Source organism: Chiloscyllium punctatum, chromosome 18 (assembly GCF_047496795.1).
Source record: "Chiloscyllium punctatum isolate Juve2018m chromosome 18, sChiPun1.3, whole genome shotgun sequence".
NCBI classification, from domain to species: Eukaryota; Metazoa; Chordata; class Chondrichthyes; order Orectolobiformes; family Hemiscylliidae; genus Chiloscyllium; species Chiloscyllium punctatum.
Window position 1 is genome coordinate 92,425,010 of NC_092756.1, and position 18,367 is coordinate 92,443,376.

The following is an 18,367-nucleotide window of genomic DNA, read 5'->3' on the forward strand; positions in this document are numbered from 1 at the left end:
GGCTACATGGTTTAAAATCCCAACACAGATGCTAGTAAAATTTTGATATGGCAATCCACCCCATGAGCACAGTCCAATCATCCATTGTTTCACAAACCCATTTGTTCATTCATACCCCTTCGAGAATGCATTCCACTTTCCTTATGTAACCAAAACTACACTCTCAATCACTGGAAAACAGATGTTCATGATCACATTGCTCTTTGTGGGAGCTTGCTGTGCACAATGCTTGCTGTGCCACTTTTCCTGTGGATGACATTTCCGAAAGTCTTTCGATGGTTACAAAGCATTTTGGGATGTTTGGAAGTTGTGATAAAGGCGCTATGTCAATATAAATTTGTTTTTTCTTTATTTGTCTTATTTCTACCATTGCCCTGAAGAGATTAGTTAAATCAGAAATCAGGCGAAAAATATGATCTGCTTGATTAAACTCGTTCTAGTAAAGAATATCAAATGGAGCGTAACTATTCCAGTACATTCTTTTTAAACAAATGGTGATGCCTGGCTCTTTCACTGGGATTACCATCCACCGTATGTAAGGTGCACGATCTGCTGATGAACACAATTAATGGTTCACTGAATTCCTGACTCGATGTGGGGGAAGGGATAAGCGCTGTCTCACCCACTGTCCTGAGAAGCTGACAAGGATTCCACATTGTCTCTCCCTGGGAAGGCTCGTTCATTAAATGGTTTTAGGTGGGGAGTGTAGGGGGATGCTGAGGGGTGTGTGTGTGTGTTTGTGAGAGGGGAGGAGGCTGTGTTTTTGGGTTGGGGGAGTTGGAGAGTGGGTGCAGATCGCTAGATGTTTCAATGGAGGGGTTGCAGGAGGGGTCAGAGACTGGCATTTGGGATGGGGGTGGAAGGGGAGTGTGTTTGAGGGAGTAGATTGGATGCCCTGGAGTATGGTGGGGACTGGGTTTATGTTAGGGGGATTCAGAGGGTGTGGGTGAGGCTGGGATTGGGGTTGGAGGGTAAGCATGGGGTTGGATTTCGTGTTGTGGTGGGGGTAGAGCTTGGTGCAGTACAGTGTGGGGGGAGTGAGTATGGGTGGGGGTAAAGGGTGGGGATGTGCGGTTGGATTTTGGGTTGGGTGGATGAAGTGGAGAATGGGGCATATTGGGTTTTGGATGGGGGATGTGGAGGGTGTGGGAGTGGAGTGGGGGTGTGGTGTTGAATTTTGGGTAGGGTTTGGCGGTGAGATGGATGCAGCAGATTGGGGTTGGTGGGTTTTCCAATGGGGGCTGCAGAGAGTGTGGGAGGGGCTGGGATTTGGGGTGACGGAGTGAATGGAGATGCTGGGTGTTGGGGTCGGGGTGAAAGGGATGCCAGAGGTTTGGGGGTGTGGCTGTGATTTGAGTTGGGATGCAGGAGGTTATTGGGGGTAACTGAGTTTTGGGTTGGGGTGCAGGGATGGGTAATGGGTATTTGGATGGGCCATGAGGGACTTACAGGGGTGTCGAGGGGGATGGGTGTTGGGGTGGGGGGGTTTTGGATAGGGATGCAGGGATGTGTGTGTGGAGTGACACTGTGTTTTGGCATGTCGGTGAGGGTTTATGTGGGGTGCAGGGGACGAACAGGGAGGTGTTGCGTATTCCACCCACCAGCAGCTGCCAGCCAATGAGAGGCTGGCTGCTCCACTGAACAACAGTGCCAATAAAGGCCATGGCTGGTATAATGTCCACCCGAATCCTTGTATCATCATTGGATCCAAGGCCTCATGGGAGAGATGGTGGTGAACAACAGGATCCCCAAGGGTTGGGAATGCTGTCAGCAGAAAGGGTAGGGTGATTTTCAGCAGGTCAGTCCCTCGCCAGGCAACTGAGCAGGTGGTGAGTCATCCCACCCTTCCCCCTCCCCAACAACCCCATGTTGGGGTGAGGCCTGAGAGGAGTTTTCCCCAGAAAGGGGCTCCATTGGTTTTGGGGTAGGAAAACCGTCCATGGGCCACCCCAACACAGAGGTACTCAGGGTGGAGACGGGGAAGGAGACATGTTCCCCAAATAAATACTCCCACCAGACCCACCTCCACTGGGGGCGGCATCAAATTGCATAGTGCAACACAGCTCAGAGAGAGGCCTTTGACCCATTATTTATCTTTGAAAGCAATGAAAAGATACAGTACAGAAAGAGGCCATTCAGCCCAATACATCTGTGCAAGCTGAATAAATTAGCCACCCATTTTAATTCTGTTTACCAGCACAGATCAGCAGACATTAGTCAGTCTTGCAGGACTACCCCTGCAGTCATGTAAAACCGATCTCCAATTCCCTCTTGAATCAGCTCCTACTGTCCCATCAGGTGGCACATTCCAGATCACAATATCAGTGAGGGAAGTGATGGTAACGTCACTGGATTGTAATAGGTAAAAACAATGAGTGCAGATGCTGGAAACCAGATTCTGGATTCGTGGTGCTGGAAAAGCACAGCAGTTCAGGCAGCATCCGAGGCTCCTTTCTAGTGACGTCCACAACTCAGAACACGTAAAATTAAAAATGCACTGTGAAAAATTCTGTGTGTGTCTGTTTCTTGCTTTTCTCACAATTGTGTTAAATCAGAGTCTGCTTCTTAACAAGCTTCCTGTCAGTGGGTACCCTTTCTCCCTGCTTATTCTGTCAAAACCTTTTTTAATTTTAGACACCTCTTCTCCATGGATAACAATCCGAGCCTCTCTCATCTCTCAACATATTTATAGCCACCCATCCCGATTTCAATCCATTTCCTCTGGAGCTTTTCTGAGCCGTTGACATCTTGCTGCAGCATAGTACCCAGGTTTCGACGCAAAATTCCCCAACAGAGACCAAACCAGTAACCTATGCATTTTCGCCTCACCTCCTTGCCTCTGTTCTGTGTTGCACTTTGAACTATAGAATGCTGTATTGCAGGGAAAACAGGTGACAGCACATCTGGAGTACTCCGTGTAGTTCCTGTCTCCATATCTAAAGAGACATACATTTGCCATGCAGGCAGTTCAGCAAAGGTTCACCTCACTGATTCCTCTGACGGCAGGGTTGTCATATGAGGACAGATCGGATCGACTGAGCCGGTAGTCACTGGAGTCCAGTAGAATGAGAGAGAATCTCATTGAAACATTAAATTATGAAAGGGTTGGAGTAATTGGATGCAGGGACTGATGTTTCCCCTGGCTGAGATGGGGGAAGAGGGGATTAGAACCAGCAGTTATGGCCTCAGGATACAGAGTTGACCCCTTAAGACCAAGGAGAAATTTCTTCACTCAGAAGGTAGTGAAGCTGCATAATTCACTACTTCATGAAGCAGTGAGGCCGAGCTGCTGAATATATTTCAGAAATAAATGGGTAGATTTCTCAATATTAGGTGTGTCAAGAAGTATGGAGAGAGGATGGGAGTGTGGGTTGAGGGAGAGGATCAGCTATGATCATCATGAATGATGGAGCAGACTCGTTGGTTCAAGTGACCTATTGTTGTTCCTGTTCCAAGATTTGTGACAATAGTGTCGTGCTTTCGCTGAGGTTTCAAATCTCTCTCCATTGCCACGTAAGTGTACCCAAATTGGGGGGTGGATTCCCACAGAGGTCCAATGACCCAGAGAAGAACGTGATGCTGTTGGTCGCATTATGCAATTGGTCCCACATGTGACTTACTTCACTGAGTAATCACTCAGTGACTATAAAAGCGTAAGTGGTGTGGAAGCCATGGAAATCTGACAGGTCAAAGAATGTGTGTAAAAGTGCGAGAAAAGAGAGACATGCCGGTAAGGTTCCCATCATGCACTCATCAAGGCAGATTCACAAGAATAGCAAATCTCAAAGGGAACACTAATTTATATTGCATGAGAAGAGGAGGTTAAGCAAGTGGACTCTGATTGATAGAGGTGTTGCCATGGAGACTATAACAGGTTGTCTCTCAAGCTTTTGCTTGGTTGGCAAAGGAGAAATACTTGAACTTGTTCCTTCATTCGCGAAGGACAGAGCCCCGTGTGTTAAAATATGTGCTTTTTATCATGTTAACTGAGCTGTACTGCAAGCCTGACTGATCACGTTAAATTGGTTGTTGGCATTATTTTTTGCACAATCAGGACTGTTTAAAAGTTCAGACCCATTATAGCATCACATCTATCATCGGACACGGTGTTCCAGAGTTTTGCAAGCATTCCGAGAAAGATTTGGTCGAATTTGCTGCACAGGTGTGATGGGAATAAGCTGACAATTCCTGAAACATGTAGCTTGCCAAACTGCCTTTTCGAAAGAATATTATAGTCGTGTTTTCTCAAACAACCTTTGCTACAGCATAGCTTAGGGGCAATCACACAGGTACCCATGAGATGGAGAAGGCTGAAGGAGACAAATAAAAGGCACACCAGATATTCTGTGGTCACAGCTACAGGAGAAACAAAGTTAAAAATCCCACAACACCAGGTTATAGTCCAACAAGCTTATTTGGAAGCACTAGCTTTCAGAGCGCTGCCCCTTCATCAGGTGGTTGTGGAGTATAAGATCATATGACACAGAATTTATAGCAAAAGATTGTATGGCATGATCCTGTTCCACAGCTACCTGATAAAGGAGCATCGCTCCGAAAGCTAGCGCTTCCAAATAAACTTGTACTATAACCTGGTGTTGTGTGATTTTTAACTTTGTCCAACCCAGTCCAACACCGGCATCTCTATATCAGGAGAAACAAGTAATAATGAAAACCAGGAATGCGTGATATTTTGGGCAAAGTCAAATTCGATGTGGACCAGATGAACGCTGATCGTGTACCCAAAAGAAAGGGTGCAGAAGGATTAAATGTAAGCACAATGGCTGGGCAGCCAAAGGGTAATTGAAGGCAAGGGACCCTCGTCGGCACAGTGCCACTGGGACGAGACCATAAAGGAAGTCCTGCTTTAAGGTCAATTGGCTGTATTCCGAACAGATCAGATCAACCTTCAGTAGACCTCAATTGACTATCTACGAGACAAGTGTATGTTTCAAAATCTGCTTTGTAAATTTTACAGTTCTTCTCACTAAAACTGTTGCAATTGCAGTCACAGGTTTTTGATTGTAATTCTCAATCAGATATAATGCAGGATAAATTCACATAAGCTGGTCCTACACAGCCCAACCTCCTGGGAACAAGACCACTAATATGAGCAGCTCATTTACTGCAATGGATATGACATGCTCCCAGGACCCAGAGGCCAGCAATCACATTTCTTGCTGGGAAGCTATCTCAATTCATTAAGAAGTTGTTTATGAGGACTGCAGATGGCTTTGGCATTCCCAATGGATAACAACTCAGCAACATGTGAAAGAAAATAAAATAAAATGAAAAAATGTGTTGGTGAATTAACTTCTGTGAAATAAAAATGCAAATGTGAATGTTTCCTTTTTTAAATTATATAACCATGTTTACAGAGAGTGTGTTAATATTACAGTTCTGGGTCACAGAATCAATATACCCCAATTCCTCTGCAGTACGGTCAGAGTACTAGTGATCACACTGTCCATCTGATCTACTGGTCAAAAACATTTAAATTTACAGGACTCTCGCACCGATTGGTATTTTATGACTTTTTGTATTCAATGTTACAGACTGTCAGTACAACAGTCAATCATCCCAACGGGTACCAATAAATCACGTTTTGCAAGGTTTAATCTGAAAGTCCCTCTACTTCCTAACACTGAAAGTAAAGGTCTCACTACACCGTCCTATACAAACACTCCCAGGACAGGAACACTACAGGCTCAAATACAGAGTAAAGTTCCCTCTTCACCATCCCCATCAAATCCTTCCAGGACAGGTACAGTACAGGGGAGATACAGAGTAAAGCATTCTTTGTACTGTCTTCATCAACACTCCCAGGAAAAGTACAACACGGTGTGAGATACACAGTAAAGCTTCCTCTACTCTTTTAAACTGGAAGTAATGCTTTCTTGACACTGTCAGAATCAAACACTCCCAGGACAGGTACAGCATGGGTTTAGAGACAAAGTAAAACTCTGTCTAATCCTAAACTGAAAGTGAAACTTCCTCTATTCTTGTCAAAAAGAAAGTAAAGCTCCCTCTACTTTTCCAAACTGGATGTAGAGCTTTCCCACCACTCTCTCCACCCAGGACAGGAACAGCACAGGGTTAGACACAGAGTAAAGCTTTCTCTACTCGTTAAAACTGAAAATGAAGCTCTCTTGACATTGTCACCATCACCATCGCTCCCCGGACAGGGTCGGCACAGCACAGGTGCAGGTTGGCTGTGGGGTGAGTGTGACCTTCGCAATCCCGATGTACTATTCCCACTGGGATCAGTTAATTCAGCAGCAATGGGGGAGATGGAGAGTGGGAGCGGCAGGGGGAGGAACTGAACCTCGGTTGCTGTGGAATTCAGAGAGTTAGAAATGACCTGACTCCATGGGCAGAGTTCATGCTTGTTGCATTGCAGCTGGAGACAGGGACCATTTAATGTGCTTGAGGGTGTAAAGTGGGGGCCCTGTCATGTTCCTACTTGCGCCCTCAGTCATTGTGTTGGGAAGTCCTTCATGCAAACATTAATGCTCTCTCCTGACCCACCGCACCCCCTCTGTAACTGGTAACCCAAGGTCTCACCATCCCAAAAAAAAACAAATCTTTCTGGGGTTGCTTCTAGGCCTCTTTGGGGGGTGGTGGCTAGGGGTATCCATCTCTCAACATTCACCTCCTACTTGAGGACCCCAGCCTTGGGAATGTGGTGGTGAAGGCAGTCACTGTAAAGGGTCACATCCAGTCTCCTTGCTGCTAACCCCAGGCTTTCCAGGTCCTTTGCCTCAGCATCCCACAGTCCCCACATTCTGCTGTCACTCACCCACAGCCCGGGGTCATCAGCAGTCCTGGGCTTCAGAGGACTCCATCCCCGCACCCTCCGCCCCCGTGCTGCTGGCGAGCAATGGAGAATTGCTTACCCCCGTCTCTCCCCTGACTGAACGGGACTTGCAATCACAATCTGTTTGTTTCCTAGGAAGCCTGTCACTGCTTACCTCCCTGAAGAGAACCCAGAGGGAAAAGCAAATGGAAAGCAAAAACAGTAATACTTGGGCACAAATGTGCTGGAGCATCACTTTGATATATACAAGTCAAGTTGGACCAGTACGTGTCAGTCACAAGTTTTATTAGCTTCTCCTTCTCAGGTGGGCTTATGCCTGAAATGTCAATCTTCCTGCTCCTCGGAGGCTGCCTGACCAGCTGCGCTTTTCCAGCACCACACTCTTCTCGCTGATCTCCAGCATCTGCAGTCCTCACTTTCTCCTCATGGCTCTCAGAGATCTCTTTCCTCCTCCCAAACCAGCAGCAAGACCTCTGTCACCCCGATTATATGAATGTAAGAGCTGGACTAGGCCATTCGGCCCTGCGAGTTTGTCCTACCATTCAATAAGATCATTGGTGATGGCGTACCTCCATTTCCCTCTTCTCACAGCATTCCCAAATCCCTCAAACACAAAACAAAAATCTATTGATCTCAGCCTTGAATAGGCTCAATGTCTGAGCATCCAGCTTCCTATGGTACAGGAATCACAAAATCCACAACCTTTGGAGTCTGGAAATGTTTCCCCATCTCTGCGCTGAATGGGCCGAGCCCATGGTTGGTGGCTGGGCCCTTGTTCTACTCGCCAACAAACGAGAAATATTTTGTTAGCATCGACCCTGTCAAATCCCTTATAAATTTTATATGTCTCAGTTAGACAGCAACTCATTCTTCTAATCTCTTCATCTCCCCTGTCTGTATCTAGGCCATCCTTGTAGATCAGTGACTTTCTGCTCAATCTATGGCAAGCAGTTAATTGAAATGCAATGCGGTCACCGTGTTCCCCAATAAAAGCTGCTATCTAAAGGATGTTACTTGGAGTCTATGTAAAGATTTTCTTCAGATAGGAATGTTAATGCCCCTAAGCGACTTATTACTAATGGATTGATGTTGCTCCACGCTGGTTTTGACTTATCTCGCATTGTCTCTCTCCTAAGGCCCTGCAATTTCTGTTCTGAACACAACAAGCTGCCAGTGAAGTCACATGAGCAGGCTCTATACCCCCATTCCCTGCTTCCCTTAGGTTGGTGTCCCTGCCTGAGGACAGGTTTCAATGGGACATTGAAGGAGAAGGGAAAGGGGCTTGAGTCAAATCTTCAAAAAGTGAGCCTGCCCTTCACCTGAAGAGCCCCACTGCCAGAAAACAAGAGAGACTGATAATTTTATTTAGATTGCAAATGCATCAAGGGGAGAAAGAGGTAAGTGGCGTTGAGATGGAGGGTCGGCCATGATTATACTGAACGGTTGAGCAGTGTCAAAGGGCTGAATGGCCTACTAATGCTCCCAGTTTCCATGTCTCTAACAAGCCATTATAACTTAGGGGCAAGAGTGAGCCATTCAGCTAATCAAGCCTGCTTTGCCATTCCAAATCCAAGCTGATCATCCAGCTCAGCGCCACTTTTTCATGCTATCCCTATATCCCTTCATATCATTTGAACTTAGAAATTTGTCAATCTCTGTCGTAAACATGCTCAATCATTGAGCTTCTGCAGCCCAGTGGGCTAGAGAATTCAAAAGGTTCACCACTCTGTAAGTGAAGAAAGTTCGACACAACCCAGTTTTAAATGGACTGTCCCTTAAGTGTAAAACTGTGTCCCCTAGTTCTTTTTTTTTTAAGATGCCCTACAATGTGGAAACAGGCCCTTCGGCCCAACAAGTCCACACTGACCCTCCGAAAAGTAACCACCCAGACCCATTTTCCCTCTGACTAATTCACCTAACACTATGGGGCAATTTAGCATGGCCAATTCACCTGACCTGCACATTTGTGGACTGTGGGAGGAAACCGGAGCACCCGGAGGAATCCTACACAGACACGGGGAGAATGTGCAAACTCCACACAGACAGTCACCCGAGGCTGGAATTGAACCTGGGTCCCTGCTACTGTGAGGCAGCAGTGCTAACCGCTATGCCACTGTGCCGACCCCTGGACACTTGACAATGCTAGACATCCCTTCCTAAGTCTCCTCGACAACTGCCCTTAGCAACTGATGGGGTATAAGTGTCACTGGCAAGGCCAGCATTTCTTAGCCATCCCCAATGGCCCTTGAACTGAGTGTCTCACTCAGCAATTTCATTGCTCTGGGTATGGAGTCACATGTAAGATGAACCAGGTACGGACGGTAGATTTCCTTCCCTAAACAGTATTATGAACTAGCTTTTCAAATTCCAGGTTTACAGTAATTTAATTTAAATTCCATCAGTTGTCACTGGCGGATTAGTACCCATGTCATTGGCACAGCAGTCTCGTGACATTAGCACCACACCAGTAACCCCCCTTAGATGAAACAGGGATAGTTTGCAGAGAAGATTCCATGGAAGTAGCCTGTGCTGGAGTGATTCCATTATGAGGAGACAAGAGATGTAGTCTAGAGTGGGGTTCATTGGATCATGCAGTACAGAAGAGGCCCTTTGGCCCATCCAGTCTGTACATCAAAGTTACACTAAATCCATACGAGATTGGATTGATTGGTTGGATTAGTTTCCTTAGAGTAGAGAACGCTGAGGGAAAGACTGATTGAAGTGACTGAAGCTACAGGGGCATTGATAGTACAGATAGGAAAAAAGCTTTTCCCCTTAGTAGTGGGGTCAATAACCAAGGGCAAGATTAGAGTGGTGCTAGAAAACCACAACAGGTTGGGCAGTATCCGAGGAGCAGGAAAATCAATGTTTCGGGCAGGAGCCTTTCATCAGGAATGGGCTTCTGCCTGGAATGTTGATTGTCCTACTCCTCGGATGCAGCCTGACCTGCTGTGCTTTTCCAGCACCCCACTCTAATCTTGTCTCTGATCTCCAGCATCTGCCGTCCTCACTTTCACCTAGTTGGCAATAACCAAGGGCACAAGTAACGAGCAGGAGGTTTAGAGGGGATTTGAGGAAAAGCTGGTGGTAGTATGTGTCTGAAATTCATTGCTGGAAAAGCGCAGCAGGTCAGGCAGCATCCAAGGAGCAGGAGAATCGACGCCCCGGGCCTTGTGCCCGGAGCGTCGATTCTCCTGCTCCTTGGATGCTGCCTGACATGCTGCACTTTTCCAGCAACACATTTTCAGCTCTGATCTCCAGCATCTGCAGTCCTCACTTTCTCCTCTGAAATTCATTGCCTGTTTGAGTGGCAGAGGGAGGAATCCTCAGGTATTTAAGACGTATTTCGATGGACACTTGAAATGCCAGAACATACAAGGCTATGGGCCAAGTGAAAATAGAATTAGAACAGATAGAAGTTTGGGTACACTCGAACAGAGTGGGCCGAAGGGCCTCTTTCTGTGCTGTAAAGACTCTATGACCCTAGCCTAATGGATGAAAATGGGACAATGAGCAGAATTGACCAGAAGAATGGCTTGAGGCAGGAGTGACACTGTTGAGTGGGTGAAGGAACCCTGCCCTCTCGGCCGATGGGGAGGGAGTGGGGAAAGTTGGGGACAAGTAGATGCAGGTCAATGGGCAGAGATTGAATTAATTTCATTTCTGGGCCAAATGGAAACTTTCTTCATTGAATAGTGAAAGCAGGAAAGAATTCACTGTAGGCGAATCAGAGAATGAAAACCAGCTTGAAGTAAAGTTAAAGCATTGGAATGTAAAAGTTTAATCTGATACGTAATCCTTCAGGGTGTCTCTTCCACCTTTGAAGACTGCGGTTTCGGTCTTGAACTAAGAGACTCCTTTTAAAAATGGGGGAACCCTCTGTGAAGATGGAAATAGGGAGAATTTCTTTACCCCCCCCCCCCCAAGAGGGTTGTCGAACTTTCTCATCCACAGGGTGGTCGAATGTCCTGCCCTCGTAAAGCTCACACTGCCACAGACAGCTCCACCAACTGACAAAAGCCCACGAGCGAACTGAAACCATTCTGGCTGTATCTTCCTTACTCACTGACTGGTTCAACCCACCGACTGCTTGGTGCCCCACACGGAGCGTTTCTGAACAAGGTCGCGCCCTTCAGACATCCTTCAGATCAAGGAGACAGGGGAAGTCACTGACAGCTTCCTTGTGACAAATCCTACCTGTCAAATGGCGGGCTTTCGATGGCTGCAGTGAGCCTAGTCCTGCGAAACAGGTTCAGGACGGGACAGGGCCCGGCATTGCCAACTCGGTGAAAGTGAGGACTGCAGATGCTGGAGATCAGAGTCAAGATTAGAGTGGTGCTGGAAAAGCACAGCAGGTCAGGCAGCATCCGAGGAGCAGGGGAAATCAACATTTCGGGCAAAGGCCCTTCATCAGAACCACTCTAATCTAGACCCCAGCACTGCCAACCTCCATCACTGTAGTCTCCCAGCACAAACTTCTCGCACACTTGTAAGAGAGACACACAATCAATGCTGCACATTACCCGGGAGTATCTCCTTCACGGACACAGTGACAGGCTCGCCACCATAACCTCAACAAGTGAAGAGGTAATTGGTTGGCTTTGGGGTTTGCATTCACGAAATAAGAAATACTATTGGAGGCAGGGTCATTGAATACACTCGTGGCTGTGTTGGAGAGACGTTTGATCGTCAAGGATTATGGAGCGCAGACAGGAAAGTGAAGATGAGACCAAAATCAGATCAGCCAATGACAGGGCAAGCTCAAGGGACTGAATGGATGACGCCCGCTCTTAACTCTCACATTGTTCTTGGATCGTGGACTCCCTGGAAACCTCACTGAGTTTTAATTAATTACCCCATTCATGTATCAGAGCACTGAATAAAATCAAAGACATCGGGATGGAGCATGTAAGGAATTCAAGGTGGTGGCTGATCCAGCGAGCTGTTAGAAAAATGGAAAAAATTGGAAAGAGAGAGAGCACAGATAGAAAGAAAGACGATGGTGAGCGAGCTATAAGGAGGGACAGAGAGGGGAGACAGGACGGAATCGGAGAGGTGAAAACAGACAAGGAGGATCGGAAAGGCAAGATGATGAGTACCAAGAAGGAACTGGATGGAAAATGGAGAGATAGAAAATGAGGAAGAGAGGGATAAAGAAAGGAGGGGAAATGAAGGCAAGAGAGAAAAGATGGAGAAAGAGGAGGTATTGAGAGAGAGGAAGAGGCAAGGGAGGAGGAAGCGAAATCAGAGAATACAGGAGTGGGGGGGGGGAGAGGAGATGGGGAGAAAGACTGGGGGGAGAGACGGGAGTGTAGGGGGAGACAGTGACAAGGGGTGGCAGACTGAGGGAGGAGGGGGGAAACAGGGGATAAACTGGTGGGAGGATGGGGTGGGAAGACAGGGGGAAAAGTGTGGGTGGGGAGACGGGGGAAGAAGATGGGAGGAAGGCAAGGGAGAAGAAAAGGGGGTGAAAACGGGGGAAGATGGGGTGGGGGAAGACTTGGAGGGGGAAGAGTGGTAGGGAGGAGGGTGTCGGGGGTGGTGGGGGATGACGGGAGGAAGATGGAGGTGGGGCAGACAGGGAGATGGGGAAGGGGGCAAAGGGGAAGGTCGGGGGGACGATGGGAGAGGGGAGAAGGGTGGAGACAAGAGTGGGGGGAAGATGGGAGGGGGCGGGAAGAGAGGAGAGGGGAGAAGACCTGGGTGGGGAAAATAGGACGAGGGAGACTGGGGCAGACAGAGGAAAGACAGGATGGGGGGGGAAGGAAAATGGGGTAAGGGAAGCAGGAAGAAGAGTAGGTGAAGATTGGTGAGCGATGAGGAGAGACAGAAAAGGGAAAGCAGGAAAGGAGGAGAGAGATGGCTGAAGGAAAGGGTGTAAAGGGAACATCGGAAAGGTTCGCGTGAAAGGAGGGAAGAGACTGGCTGTGGAGAGGGACTGCACAATAAAAGGGGGAAAAGAGAGTATGGGGGGTCAGGAGAAAGTAAGGACAGGATAGGAGGAAAAACACAGTTTTGGAAGGTGAAGGGTCAGTGCACAAGGAGGGAGAGAAGGGAGAAGGTGGAAAGGATGAGAGGCAGCAGAAAAATGGAATGGAAGATAATGGCTGTGGAGGAGAGGGAGAAAAGGTGGACAGAGGGGAAGTGAAAATGTTGGGGTGGGGAAACTGAGTGCAGGATTCAGCATGCTGTGTGTCAGCGGTCAGACACAGAGACAGTGTCACACTCACGTTATAGACACATCACTCCCCCTTTGCACTCCCCTTTCTGAAGGGGAGCATAGTGGGGGCTTGGGAGGTGGGGTGGGGGGCAGGAAGGAATCAGAGGGACTAAGTTGTCACTGGACTTGTGAACTAACACAGGGAGGCACTGAGAAAATCCACAACTACTGATGAGAATCAAACCGAAACAGAAGCACACACACATAATAAATGACAGATTCTGTTTAACCCTGTGATAAACGTACCAGTTACCGACACTGATGGGAAGCAAGAGGCAGTGAACGTACCTGCACAGAACATGACATTGAATACCGGTACATGAAAGCGTGACAGAATTCAAACGAAAACACCCACTGCATTAGGAAAAGGAGAATAAAATGAAATAATGAAAAGAAACACAAGTACCTGCTTCTTTTTTCCTCCTGTTAAAAATCATCGAGGAGTTTTTTTTGTTAAATTCCAAATCTGGGGAGGATTAGGCCTTGCCTGATGAACAATCTGGGGGGTTCTCGGAGCCAGGTGTTTGAATGAGCTGCTGCTTTAGCTCTCTCCAGTTCCTGGTTTAAATCTTCAATCAGCGATTTGTCTGTCTTCAGTCCAATGGGCAAGGGTTAGTCCTTTTTCTCCCCCTCCCCTGCCCTCCCACCACCTCTCTCGCAGATGCTGTAGGTATAGAGAGAGCAGAACCCGTGGATACGAATCCTCAGTCAATTTGTTCCAGTCTTTGTATAAGAGTTAGGTACGTGGGTCCTGAGCTCCTACAATTGTGCATCCCTCCCTCTGTTTCATTCCGTGCTGATTTTTCTCCTCTCTCTCTCTTCCCACCCCCACCCTTTCCTGGATTCTCTCAGACTTCAGGCAGCTTGCTCTAACACCCTCTCTGCTTGCTGCTGTCCTTGACTGAGTGATGCACGGCTGTTTCTCTTGGTTCACATTAATCCTTCCTCCCACTTCAATCCATTAGTGGTCTGCACCAGATGCAGGAGCCGTCATATCAGTAGGTCTTCACTTGTGTGGCTCGCCCTCTCTCTCTCTCTCTCTCCCTCCCTCTCCCTTTGTATTACAGAGAGCAAGTGTTCCCACATCCCCTGAAGCAGCTTAACATTCCCAGAGCTTCTATTCTTTTCTCTCCCCCTCTCTCTCTCTCTCTCTCTCCCTTTTTGCTCTCTCACTTCCCTGCACCTCTTCTCTTCCTCACTCTCCCTATCTTCTTCTCTCTCCCCCCTTATTCTTTGTCTTTCTTTCTCCTTCTCTCGTTTTCTTATATTTCTCTCCACTCCCCTTGTCCTTTTCTCTCTCCCCTTCTCCCTCCCTTGACCCCTTCTCCCTCTCTTGTCACCCCTTCTCCCTCCCTTGTCTCCCCCCCCTTTTCCCTCCCTTGTTCCCCCTCTTCTCTTTTCTCCCTACCCCACTCTCCTCTACCCCTCTTTCCCCCCCCCCCGCCCCCCCACCTCCAATCCCTCTCAGTTGTGGATTGGATCAGGTCCTGTATAAGACTCTCTGTCTCTGGTCTCTCCTCCTGATGCTGTGTGTGAGAATGAATTACAGCCAGACTCCTGGCTGACCCGTTTATGGGTCCCTTCTATTCCCTACCAGTTTCTCAGGAAAAAAAATGGGGCAGCACTGGGTTGACCTGACATCTCTGCCCCTTGTCCTTTAACCCTTCAAACTCCCTCTCTCTCACTCACAGACGTATACATTCTTACACAGAATTAATTGTCGGTTCTATTCGGTGCCTCACTTTTAACACCCATCTCCTCCGCGCACCCTCCCCCTCAATGTGACAGGCGTCTCAATCTGGTCCAATAGGCAGTCACACATCCTGCACAGCTCCCTGCAGCAACCTGTACATGCAGCACACCCACACAGAGATACACGGACAGAGAGAGAGAGAGAGAGAGACAGACACACACAGATATACTGACAGAGAGACACACACAGAGATACACTGACAGAGAGAGACTCACACACATACACACACAGATATACTGACAGAGAGACACACACAAAGATACACTGACAGAGAGAGAGACACACATACACACACAGATATACTGACAGAGAGAGACACACACACACACACAGATATACTGACAGACACACACAAAGATACACTGACAGAGAGAGAGACACACATACACACACAGATATACTGACAGAGAGACACACACAAAGATACACTGACAGAGAGAGAGACACACACACACACAGATATACTGACAGAGAGACACACACAGAGATACACTGACAGAGAGAGAGAGACACACACACACAGATATACTGACAGAGAGACACACACAAAGATACACTGACAGAGAGAGAGAGACGCACACACAGATATACTAACAGAGACACACACAGAGATAGGCTGACAGAGAGGGAAACACACACAAAGATACTGACAGAGACACACACACACAGATATACTGACAGAGAGACACACAAAGATACACTGACAGAGAGAGAGACGCACAAAGATACTGACAGAGACACACACACACAGATATACTGACAGAGACACACACACGCAGATACACTGACAGAGAGAGAGAGAGAGAGAAAGACAAGCACACAGATTTACTGACAGAGACACACACATACAGATACACTGACAGAGAGAGAGATGCACACACAGATATACTGACAGACACACACACACAGATACGCTGACAGACAGAGTGACACAAAGATACTGACAGAGACACACACATAGAGATACACTGATAGAGACAGCCACACACACAGATACACTGACAAACACACAGAGTTACACTGAGAGAGAGAAAAAAACACACACACATACACAAAGACACTGACAGAGACACAGGAGCGCGCGCGCGCGCGCACACACACACACAGATATACTGACAGAGACTCTCAACAGATGCACTGACAATGACACACACACAGAAGCAGACAGAGACACATAGATATACCAAAGAGACACAAGCACCCACATACACAGATACACCGACACACACACACACACACAGATACATTGACAGAGACAAACACAGACACAGACACACACACACACAGAAACTGAGACAGGCACACACACAGATAGAAAAACAGACACACACACACAGACAGAAACACACTAACACAGACACATACAGACACACAGAGACACAGACTCTCACGCACACAGAGACAGAAAGGAGAACAGATACTCCCATGTACACACAGTAGCACAAATACAAACACACAGATATTCACAAAGACACACAGTTCAGATACACACTGGCCTCTCCCCTGTAGCAAGGGACCAGGTGCCTTGCCTTTGATGCAGCCCTTTTGGGAAGAGTTGCCCGTTACCTTCCCTGACAATGTGACTGGAATACAATGAGCTGAATATTCCCAGAATGTATCTCCCTCGCTGCTTTAAGCTAAGGATTGCCGGCAGGGTGAATTTCCGTGCCATGTGTCTGAGGGCTCCTGTCCAGCAAGAAAGTGGTTAATGGTGGCATGGGAAGTTCAGGGGGATAAAAGAGGCAGCTGCAACACTTCCCCTTTTAATTCCCTTATCTATCTGCCTTCTCTCTCTTTATCCGATTTCACCGGCTGGGCAAGACATCAATTGGAAGCTTCACATTGACAGGGTGCCTTATTAGAAGGGAGGTTTTGTGTAATCGATTACCAACCTAGTGAAGATATGTCAAATTTGACCATTTATTCAATTTCAGGAGTTGGATCCCTTTGTAAAACAAAACACATATTATAGGTTTTAAATTTACTCCTCACAGTCCTGAGATATATTTGCCACATTACAGCTTGATTTGAATCTGTCCCCCACTTGGTTTTGGGCAGTTAACACCGTAAGAAATGTTAGGTGAAGGCAGCACCACACTCTCCTTCTCTTCAATATTCTTGTGTGGTTTTTCTTCGTTTAAACATCACTTCTGCATGTTCCACCCTCAGCTGTCTTCAGCCATGGGTACAACCAGCCTGTAGTTCTGCTCTCAGCCTGGCAGAGGGAGCACATTCCCAAGGACACTGCTCAGTTAAAAAGGACAGGCAGCCTGAGAAGATCGCTTAAAAGGGTCAATGCAACAGAATATCAATAAAAGAAAAATACTGTGGACGCTGGAAATCTGAATTTAACAAAAAAACACATGCTTCACACCATCTTCTCAAGGGCAACCAGGGACAGGCTATAAATGCTGGCCCAGCCAGTGGTGCCCACACCCATGAATGAATGAAACAAAATATTTCTCCTCATGAATGAGTCTAGGACCAGACGGCATAATCTCAGAATTAAGCAACGCCCAATTTAAGGCTGAGATGAGGAGGAATTTCTTCTCTCAAAGGGTTGTGGCTTTGGAACTCCTTGCCACACAGAGCTGAGGGGCCAAGTCCTTGTGTATCTTTAAGGCTGAGCATGATAGATTCTTGATCAGTCGGGGAATTGAGGGTTACAGGGAAAGGGCAGGAAAATGGACGCGAGGAATTCTGGAGCAGCCTGATCCTACTGAATGACAGAGCAGGCTCTAGGGGGTGAACTGCCTACTCTGTTCTTATTTCTTGCGGTCCTGATTAGATTAGATTCCCTACAGTGTGGAAACAGGCCCTTTGGCCCAACAAGTCCACACTGACCCTCCAAAGCGTATCCCACCCAGACCCTGTACTTACCCCTGACTAATGCACCTAACCTACACATCCCCAAACACCTTGGGTAATTTAGCACGGCCAATTCACCTAACCTGCACATCTTTGGATTGTGGGAGGAAACCAGAAGGAAACCTACGCAGACTCGGGGAGAATGTGCAAAACTCTACACAGTCGCCTGAGGCTGGAATCGAACCTGGGTCCCTGGTGCTGTGAGGCTGCAGTCTAACCACTGAGCCACCATGGTGAGATTTGAACTTGTTTCTACAATATTAACCTGGGGCTCTGGGTAGTCCAGTGACATTACCACTCTGCCACCCCCTCCAAGATGGATCATTGGGTCACTCAATTACGTCATAAGGGGAATGATACTTGGCTCAAATCATTAGCCCACCACAACCGTGAGGCTTACATTGGCTCCCAGGTTGTCACCAGCTCAATCTCAAAAGCTTTACCCTTGTTTTTTTAACTCCCACCACAGTCATGCCACACAATCCCCTTGATGTGGAGACAGACAATGACATAGAGGAAATATAGCTGGTCTAATATGTCAGGTTCTGGCTGATATTCTGGGAATGCGGGGTTGAATGGAATTTAAACCCAATTAATAAATTATAAAGCTAGTCATAGTGACCTTCATTCCCTTTAAGTTCCTCATTTGCTGCCTGGATCTGCAAGGTCTCAGTGTGAGAGAGGTGAGAGAAACATGGTGATTGGCTGCATG

At 47.4% G+C, this 18,367-nt stretch overlaps 1 protein-coding gene across 2 annotated transcripts in view; it reads right to left on the reverse strand.

Moving 5' to 3' along the window:
- Nucleotides 1-14,284, reverse strand: part of syt3 (synaptotagmin III) — a 113,399-nt gene extending 99,115 nt beyond the window's left edge. Inside the window, exon 1 of one of the 2 annotated variants that reach the window (XM_072588770.1) lies at nucleotides 13,441-14,284. The gene's annotated coding sequence lies outside the window, so the exon portion shown is untranslated. The remainder of the gene's footprint in view (nucleotides 1-13,440) is intronic. The other variant, XM_072588768.1, reaches the window with a different exon arrangement.
- Between the last annotated feature and the right edge of the window lie 4,083 nt (nucleotides 14,285-18,367).